This window comes from Takifugu rubripes, chromosome 1, assembly GCF_901000725.2.
Source record: "Takifugu rubripes chromosome 1, fTakRub1.2, whole genome shotgun sequence".
In the NCBI taxonomy this organism is placed as follows: domain Eukaryota; kingdom Metazoa; phylum Chordata; class Actinopteri; order Tetraodontiformes; family Tetraodontidae; genus Takifugu; species Takifugu rubripes.
The window spans coordinates 11,900,064-11,909,843 of NC_042285.1; the positions used below are offsets into that span (position 1 = coordinate 11,900,064).

A 9,780-nucleotide genomic window follows, 5' to 3' on the forward strand; every position below is an offset into this window, starting at 1 on the left:
CCACCATCTTATATCTCAATCTGTGTAAATGAACACAGTACAGTAAACTGAAAGCGAATTAACATCTTTCCACTGGTAAAATCCCAGCTGTGTGTTTCTTCTTTATTATCTAGCTCGCTATATTGTTATTTCTATTTAATTTGCGCTGTTTCGTGTTTGTATTGTGCCATTCATTGGCAGAAATTTACCCCATTTGAGCAATTTAAAAGAGCCAATTGAGTATCACTTCACGACTGAGGCTTAAGTCTAGTCTGAAAGAAACTGTGTCACCCAATAGCGTGGGCTTCATTGTGTCTCTGAAAGGCCTAAGTGGCGCGCTGGTTATTGTCTTCTTTAAAGGGGAGTCGGGTTACTGTGGCAACTACAGGATGCCGACCACCAGGCCCTGAGACAGCGAGAGAAGGGGGAAAGAAAGTGAAACAAAAACGGAGGCAAAACGCTTCCAGGCCCCAGCTTTATTTTCTTTTTTTTTTGTAGGAGTTTTTGGGAGGCCGAGGCCTGCAAGTGGGCCAGGGTGAAGACCAGAGGAGGTGAGAACGTGGGTAGGTGTGTGTGTGTGTGTGTGTGCTGAATGATCTTTTCTTCTCAAGCGTTGCCATCTGTCATTAACATTGTTCGGTGACAGCAATGTTTCTTCACTTCTTGCTTATCGAACACATTTAACAGCAGATTCTCACCCAGCCATCGCATCTATTTCTGCCTGCAGACATTTTTCATATTAAAAATAACTCCTTATTGCTCATTGTTCAAAACATTACAACTGTGTTTATTTGTCATTGATCCCATTGTAATTTCTTTTGACAGCTTCCTGTGAACAGAGGGTCATGCATGTTGCGCTGCGGCCTCGCAGGTACAGACTGCCTAACTTGATTTGCTTTTGTAACAATCGTTTTTACTGCACATCCTGTTTTAACTGGCTGGAATGAGAAGTGTCACAATGAAAATTGACAGTTGTAGTCATGTTATCAAGCATGCAGAAAGAAGCAGGTTCCGGATTCTTGGAACAAACGGGTCCGTTGTTTTATTGTGAATATGAAATTTCACATGGAAAGCCTTAAACCTTCTCTTCAGGGTTGGTGAATTTACTGGTCTGATGAAAGATGCATTACTAACACTGATCTGTGGAACCCACAGGAGGTTGACATGGATCAGGTTATTTCTTACCTAAAAGTTCTGTCACCATTGAATTATTTGCATTTTATTGTAGCCAATGAAAGGCAAAGCCATGCAATCTGCTGAGGTTTTCCAGCGATTAAACCTGTTGCCTGCTCTTTTGCGCCCTCTAGCGGCTGCCTGCTACTGTGTCTGTGTCTGTCGGTGCTGACCATGCTGCTGCAGAACCTCTGGATGCCTCTCGACATTACCCGAGATGATGCGACCGGAAGGTCACCTCAAGAACAAGGTAACGTACGCACTGAGTTTGTGTTGCATTGTGGGTTTGTATTCCACAAGAGGACACAGATCAACTCAACTTTGAGCAGCGGAAACACTTTTTTAAGCCAGCATTGTCATTATTTGTTAATCTAAAAATGTGATAAATTACCACAGTTTGACCTTAGTGGCCTTATTTCCACATCCAGGGAGGGACTTGATATGGTGAGGGAGATGGAAAGTAAATATTAATATAAATCAGTATTTTGTTTGGAGCTGGCCTCCACTAAAATGTTTTTCTTGTAGTTTCCAGTTTCACTGCAAATTAAACCGGGACTATAAAGGTCACCTTTAAAATTACAATAATAGCTAAAAATCAGTCCAACAATGGAGACAAGAGCTACACCATTTACAGTTTATTGGTTACCATTTGACTCATCTTAACTTATGCACATCATTTTAACAGCGTAGGCAATCTAGAGCTTAAAAAAAATGTGTTTAATGTACCGTATAAGCGTCATTCGTAAGGTACAAATCCACATCTCTACCAGGAGGTGGCACTAAAACCTAGAACCAGAGCAATAAAGTTGCCTGTGTAGAACCTCTCAACCGATCAGTTTTCAGATATCTCAACAGTGGCGAAAAAACAGGTTAAAGATAAAGTTTCTCTCTTCCACCACACAATTACTGACCTGTCTACAGGAGTGTTTTCACAGAAGTCCCCAACAGAAAGAAATCTTCATATACTGCCAACTGTCAGCATCTTGTCTGTGGGTGGGTGGTGGTAGTGTTGGGGGGGGTGATGGGGGGGCAGTTCTCAATGTAAAACCACATAGCAGTTACACACAAATGCAGGTTTGTTGTCAGAAACTCTGACTAATTTAATCTCTATCTGTCATATAATATCCCCTCAGGGAAATCAACATCTGTGAAACCATGGAAACTTGGAAAACACACACAAACACACACACGTACAGTATTTGTTTTGCAGTCAGTCCAGTTAAAGAATAACATTACATAACTGGTCTATTTCATGATACACTGAGCATAACTTGCAGTTCCCTGTACACTCCTGCTGCTGATGAGGCTGTTTGATACTGTACATGTGTGACACGTCATGTGGTATGTGCTGTATACGCAGGTCAGCGTGGCCACACATTCCATAGGTTGGCTGTTCGCTTGGAGGCTTTGAGCACTCAGGTGCAGAGGCTGAGCAGAGAGAGAGATAAGAGTCAGCTGACGGGAAACCACCTGAGCCTGCTGCTGCAGGGGTATTCCGCACTTACCCTTCATACACCGTGGAGACGCTGTCTCATGGCGGACGTTCATGCAGTGTGTTGCTGCATGTGTTTTTGTCTTCCAGCTTCAGGCGGAACCAACAAGGCTTGGCTCAGTTAGTAGAAAAAGAGCTGAAGAAAGTGTCACAGCAACTGGACACGCTCAGCCGCCTCCATCACCCCGAATCCCACATGCTGTCCCCTCTTGATGCCCTCAACCTGCGCACAGGTGAAGCCCTGATTCTCTATCTTCTTAAAAACAGCTCCCAAGGGTGAGGACAAAGCACCTGGATTGCCCTCTAGTGGCTGGCTAGTGAAATGGAAGAAGCCCGCTTGGTTTTTATTTGACACCCAACATTTTTCACAACACAATTTATATCCGATACAATGTGAAGATCCACTCGTCATTTAGATGCTGGTTGACAGACAGCAAGATGGCGGCAGTCAGTGTTGTCTGTTCAATAATCGGCTAATATTAGTTTATTCTGTTGCTGGCTGTCATGGTTGATTGACATTCTGTGCGAAATACATGGTTCAAATACTCACTAAACGTTAACTACACAGTGAAATTAACAAGCTGTGATAATGGAGGCAAATGGGAGGGCGGTCAAAGGGCATTGGGTGCAGGTGGTTATGGGGGATGGAGTCCTTGAATAGAAGTTTAACAAGCCCCATAGAATGACGGTTGATCAACCGGCTCTGGGGAGAAAAAAAGAGTTGACATCTATAAGGTGACCCTCAGGTAAGAGTCAGCATGCACATCGGGTTAGCACATAAGGGTCAGTTTGTGCGTGCGTGCGTGTGTGTGTGTGTGTGTGTGGAGATTGGTGGTGATGGGTTTTCTTCCCTGAAAAATGGACACATGGCCTGTGTCTGTATGACCTCTTCCCTGAAAAATGGACACATGGCCTGTGTCTGTATGACCTACAGTACACACACACACACACACCACCCACATGCACGCAAACAGACACCTGCCCGTCAGCAGCCTGTCCTCCTCCCACCCACCTCTGGCATTACCTCACACCCATAAAACACAGCTGAATTACCCAGGAGTCCTTTCACTACGGTGTCGACTTAGTCTCTTGTTTTTGCTGAGGGAGGCACTTTTTTTAAGATGCGTGTCTATTATATGTCACTCTCTTCATGCTTTCACACCTGAGCTATGCCATTTGGGTTTTTTCTGTTTTACTAGGTTGTTTTATAAAGTTAAATATTGTATCTTTTGGCATGGGCTAGCATTGTAAAAGGGTATGTTTGGTAGGAGGCAGGTTGGTCAAGTGTGTGTCTGTGTGTGCATTTCAGATGATTGACACTGGGAGTAGATGGTGGGGGTGCTCACAGGAAACGGCCTCTGAGAACACATCTCCTACCTAATGTTTCATACTACTGTTCCCTGCTGTGAACCATCCAAATGTTGTGTGACCTCGTTAACATTTTTATTGTTTCTTGCACTAAATCATCTGTCCAGGATGCTTTAAAAAAAATAAAATACTGACGGTCAATGTTGTGGAATAATGATTCAGACTTTATGTTACTTACAACAGCCTCCACAGGGCCTGATGAAAACTGTGAGGTCCCTGTGGATCCTGCATATCCGCTATGCGCACAGAAAGTAGAGGTAAGACTGCAGTAGCAGTCCAAAAGCTGGATACGGGGGTCAGGTTTACTGTATCTTAACCCTCTATTTCGCAGTTTCTGCAGGCCCATTGGCAGTCAGACCCCTGTTATGCCTTCTATGGGGTGAATGGTACTGCTTGCTCTATACTGACATACCTCAGCAAAATAGAGGACTTTTGTCCCCCTCCTCATGGAAGAAGCCACTCATCTCTGCCGTGGCATCAGAAGCCACCCTCTTCTACAGGGAAGGTAGTATGGATTGATTTAATCCACTCTAAAATGAGGGGTTCTATGCCCTTTTTGATGCTATGACATTAAACAGGCTGAGATTCGTACGACCCTGAGTCCACTGTATGAGGACCTCAGCAACAGCAATAGTCCCGCTGTGAACTTCATACATTCCAGAGTGGAGAGGATGTCTGCTCGGTGGATCCGAGCCGGGCTGAGGATGAAGCAAAGGGTCAGCAGTGTGGGCTCGAACCAGATGAGGGTATGAAGTTTCGAAATGACATCAAAAAAGTGCTCCCCATGGTAACGTTTTCCACTCTGGACCTGTAGGTGCTGCTGTATCCAGGGGCTCTGGCCGGGACCGCAGGGCAACATTTTGAAGCCATGGTAGAAAGAGGGGGTCCTCTGGGGGAACTGGTTCAGTGGGCTGACCTCAGTGCCTGTTTGACAATCTTAGGTCACAATCTGACCTTTAGCACTTCACTGCAGCATCTCCACAGGTTAACATTAGCTACCTTCATCTGACACAAGCATGCTAACTACATGGCTCTGATGCAATCAGTGACATGTTGTTGTGACTGGCCCAGGCTGATAGGTGCTCCACCAGGGGGTGGCAGCTGTCCAATTCAGAGGCCCTTGACCTTCGACCTCATCTATACCGACTATCATGGCCTCGCTCACCTTCATGGGGCAATGGGACTGGCTTTCCTGCATTATCAGTAGGCCCAGTCTTTCTTATATTATTGGAATTTTTGTTTTTTCTCTTTATGATTGCTTAATTTTAGGAAACCTTAAATGCTAAAAGTCTTACGTGTTATTGTGACTGAATTGTGACACCTAAAGATGCGATGAGTTATTTAATGGACTCTCTTTAATCATTGGAGGTGCCGCTTCAGAATCCTGGACTCCTTTGGTACGGAGCCAGGCCTTTAACCTGGACACTTATGCACGCAGCCATGGATATAAAACTCTGTGGGGGAGCTGGGCCCTGCAGCCTCTGCAGTACATGACGATGTTCCGTAAGTCTCTGTCTTCCTCTTCATGTCATCAGTAGATATGGTGCATATAAACGGATTTTATAGTTTCCCAATACCTTAATGGAAAATAATATGCTCCCTGAATATTCACTATTTCTTCCCAAGCAGCACTTATTCTTTACTCACACCCCTCATAGTGTTTGGATTTATAGCCGAGGCTGAATCAGGTGGGTGCCCAGACACAGCTCTCATTCCAACACCTCTCTCTGTCATCTTTCCCACCCTGCCGGGAGATGGAGGCAGGCTGGACACGCTGGGCCTTTCTGCCGGAGCCCGGATCACTGTTTATTTGTCCTGCTGAGGGATGAGAGATGGTTTTCAGCTGATGGTGAGAAAAGGGCAGAAAAATAGAGAGACAACAAATAGAAAAAATGGGACGGAAAGAAGAAAAAAGAGAGAAACCTGCGAAAAGGGTCGGTTGGGTGTCTTTTTTAAATGAAGTGGGAGAAGGGTTGGATTTTCAGGAGACAGCTGAAGCACGGACACTGAAGGCAGCCGAAAGAGCTTGAATCACCTGCTTAGGTTCCCCGAGGAGCAGCGACGTCACAGCTTGGTCTCAAACATCACGTGTTCTCGATCGGGTCTGCATGCTGTTCCAAATCTCTACTTATCTGATAAATGAGTTCACATGAGTTCAAGTGTCAGTGATGAGTGAAGACAAAAGGAGCAGCGAGGAAATTTACTGCTGCCGCGATGGGAAATGAGTGAAGATTTAGCACCTCTTTTAAACATTTAGACGGGGGAGAAGGAGACACATTCCTGCAGACATTTCCAAAGATGTGGATGTTCCTCCTAAAGTAAATACTCATCTTTCAAACCAGATTTAGTGCCTTGAAGGGTAGTTGCTTTCCCAACCTTACAGAAACAGCTTTGTTACATACAGTATGTGAATCTAAGCTGATAAAAATGGAATTGTTTTTTATTTAGAATGGCCCGCTTGTGTTCTTCACAATTCCAGTAGTGATTTATTGTAGCCATTCCTGTAGCTCACACACCTGATAACTCCTTCCTGGGATTTGTGAGTGCGGAGGAGGCGAGTGAGGAAGAGCAAAAGACGGATCCCAACAGGAAAGAGAGGATAGCAGTTGTCTATGGCAAGCAGGAGTACATGTGGCAGGTATAAAGCATATATGCGTAAGTAGAAGAAACCAGTGTGTTAGCATTAGCCTGTCCTAAACCCACCCACCCATGTTGTGATGATCAGGGTAAATCTGAATATGTGGGCTTGATCAGTGAAGAGCTGGAGACCCACGCTACGGTCTATCAACCTCCCGGACATTCCTCTAATCTGCCAAGCTTCATCAAAAACCACGGCCTGCTGAGTCAGGATGACTTCCTACAACTAATGCGCCGAGCCAAGGTCAGATTCGTCGGAGAGCACTAAAACTGTAAAATCTCTCCTAACATTTGCCTTGTACTGCGAAAGTTAAATAACAAGCAAGCTTTTCTTACCCTCTCAGGTGTTTGTCGGTCTTGGCTTCCCCTACGAGGGCCCCGCTCCCATTGAAGCGATCTCTCTCGGCTGCGCGTTCCTCCAGCCACGTTTCAGCACCTCGCACTCGTCAGACAGTAATGACTTCTACAGCGGAAAGCCCACCACGCGACAGGTACGGCAGCGCAAACACCACAACTTTAGCAAAACACGATCGGGTTTCAGCCCAGACATGTCGGACCCCAGATTTCCTCCCAGCACCCGTATGCGGACGCATTCATTGGCAAACCCCACGTGTGGACAGTGGACCTGACCAACAAGACCGCTGTGCGCGAAGCGGTCCGGGCCATTCTACGCACAGAGGTGGTCAACACAATGGTTCTGCTCTTTCGTTATATTTTATATAGGTATATGAGCCAACATTCCAAGGTTATGTGGTGGTTTTTGCAGGTGACGCCTTTCACGCCACGGGAGTTTACGTGTGAGGGAATGCTGGAGAGAGTTCATGCTTATGTCACTCACCAGGTACCATATTTAGTATATGAAAACTAGCTTTACTGCTTGTCTTTGCCAAGTCACTTGGTTCTGCGCTGAAAGACCAGCATATTTGTATCAGTCTTAGGGTTTTTTCTTGGCTCTCCTCAGAATTTCTGCAGTAAATCTGTCCCTATTTGGCCACCACAAAGCGCACTGAGGCTACACCTGGGTCCTCTGGGTCAGTCCTGTGTAGATGTGTGTCAGCGATCTTCTCACGTCTGTGAACCAGCTCTGTTTCATCACCTCAACAGTCCTGCTGCATTTTCCAGGTGACAAATCAGCAAAAATAGGTGGTGGAGTGGAAACTCCGAGTTCACGCTTTTGCCTTGGCTTGTTTTTGATCATAGCTTGCAGTTAAACTAATACCTGATCACCAGTTTTCGGTCTTTTAGGCTCGGGCTAGGCTGCTCCAGTATGAAGCAAGGTGTGAATCACCTGTTTCCTTCATATAGCCCCTGGGGCCGACACTGTAGCCTTCAGCAGGAGCCGCTGCTCTTCAGCTGTGCTGGATCGGACCCTAAACAGCGCAGGCTGTGTCCCTGCAGAGCTCACATATTTGGACAGGTGGCGCTCTGCCTCGACTGCATCTAATGCTGAAAGAACTCAGGAAACAGTGGAAAATGGATGAAGCCCAGGCCAAACCAAAGATCCATTCTCAGCCGCACAGCTGTCCTGACAACATCACTGGGTCCCAACGAACGTTGACCCAGGAGACCCCTCAGCTGTATTTAAATCCAGAATAGGCGGAACTGAATTGTTTGTGTTTTAAAAACTTTTCATTTGGTCTGGGAAAATTATGGAAGTCGGGATTAATGATGTTTTCTTGAGCCATTTCAAATGAAATTGCACCATTTTCAAATAATTACACCTGACTCATTCTACCCAGCATTATGCCTTGAGGACTTAAAGAAGATCCCCGATTCATGAACAATCATGGAAACGTTATACACAGTCATTTAGCGCCACGTATAGCGTCTGAAGCTACACAGACGTATCCCATCATCTGAGCCTGCAAGAAGAAACCAGCGATGAGACTAAGCTTCAGCTCAGGGTCAGTGTCAGTAAGTTATGGGGTGCTGGACGTACATGGCACAGCTGTTAGCAACGACGACTCCAACGATGACCACAAGCTGTTATTTCTGAGCTGGATCAATGTGAGGTTCTTCTGGGAAATGAAACCCAGACGAGTGTTAATTGACAGACCTTTTCCACCTACGCACTCAATATGACCGGAACACATTATCACTCGCGGATCAGGCAGCTCAGGGCTAAGAGGACCCGACTGTGATTGGCATGCAAATGCATGTGAAATGATCCGTGCAAACATTTCTGAGGACGTTGGTGCTTTCCGGTGAACTCACTTGGCCCCGTCAACGGTGACTTTTGCTGTCCAAACGTGATGGAAATGAGTTTGCCTTTTTGTCAGAAGTCTGGAATAAAAATGGCCTTTTACTCAGAGGAATGGTTGTGAAACTTTGTGGAAAGTGTTGTGTCATACATGAATGATTCATGCTAATTAATATCAGTTACATGTGTGAAACTGTGGCCCACTCAAGGGTCAGAGAAATCAGCACTGAGGAGCGTGGAATCAAATACAATAACACGAAGATGAGGATGCAAAAATTGTATAGTTTCATTTTTATGAATCTATGTGATAATATTACCTTTAAATACTAAAATGATGCCTAAAATCAAACTAAACAATAAAATTACTTTTTTGATATTGTAGGAAACGTAGTGTTATTACAGTCAGTTTGGACTTCATTTATAATAAAAAAAACTTTTTTTTTAAAAAGATAGTGAAGTAAACAAACAGTTTGTGTTATTTCACCGTCACTGGATGATCCCAGAAATGCCGACAGATTCAGGCATGGAGTGAATATTTGTTGAAATATGTCAGCCTGGACAACATGACACTGTGGAGGATCAGCACAGGGACCTGTACCCACGCTGAGCCCCACCTCATAATGTTGAAATAATAACAGGAAGGTTAGAAAACAATGAATGATTGATGGAGGAGCGAAAAATGAAAGAAACCGGTACAAGAAATATGAACCAGTGTTAGCCAGACATCATGGAATGTTCATGCAGCAGCAAAGGTCCAATAATGTTTGTCTAAGTGCTTTTTAATTTTACATGAGAGACAGGAACTCTTTTAACCACACAGGGACTGGTTCCCCTGTGCCATTTGAACTGGAATGTGCCGGCAAATCAAACGTCAGCGCCAAGAATAATGTGGGATCTGGTGGATGGAAGCACTACACAGCGTTTCCCATCA

General features: G+C 45.0%; 1 pseudogene; it reads left to right on the forward strand.

Moving 5' to 3' along the window:
- The first annotated feature begins 351 nt into the window (after positions 1-351).
- LOC101065726 (alpha-1,6-mannosylglycoprotein 6-beta-N-acetylglucosaminyltransferase B-like) lies at positions 352-8,958 on the forward strand (annotated as a pseudogene).
- The last annotated feature ends 822 nt before the right edge of the window (positions 8,959-9,780 follow it).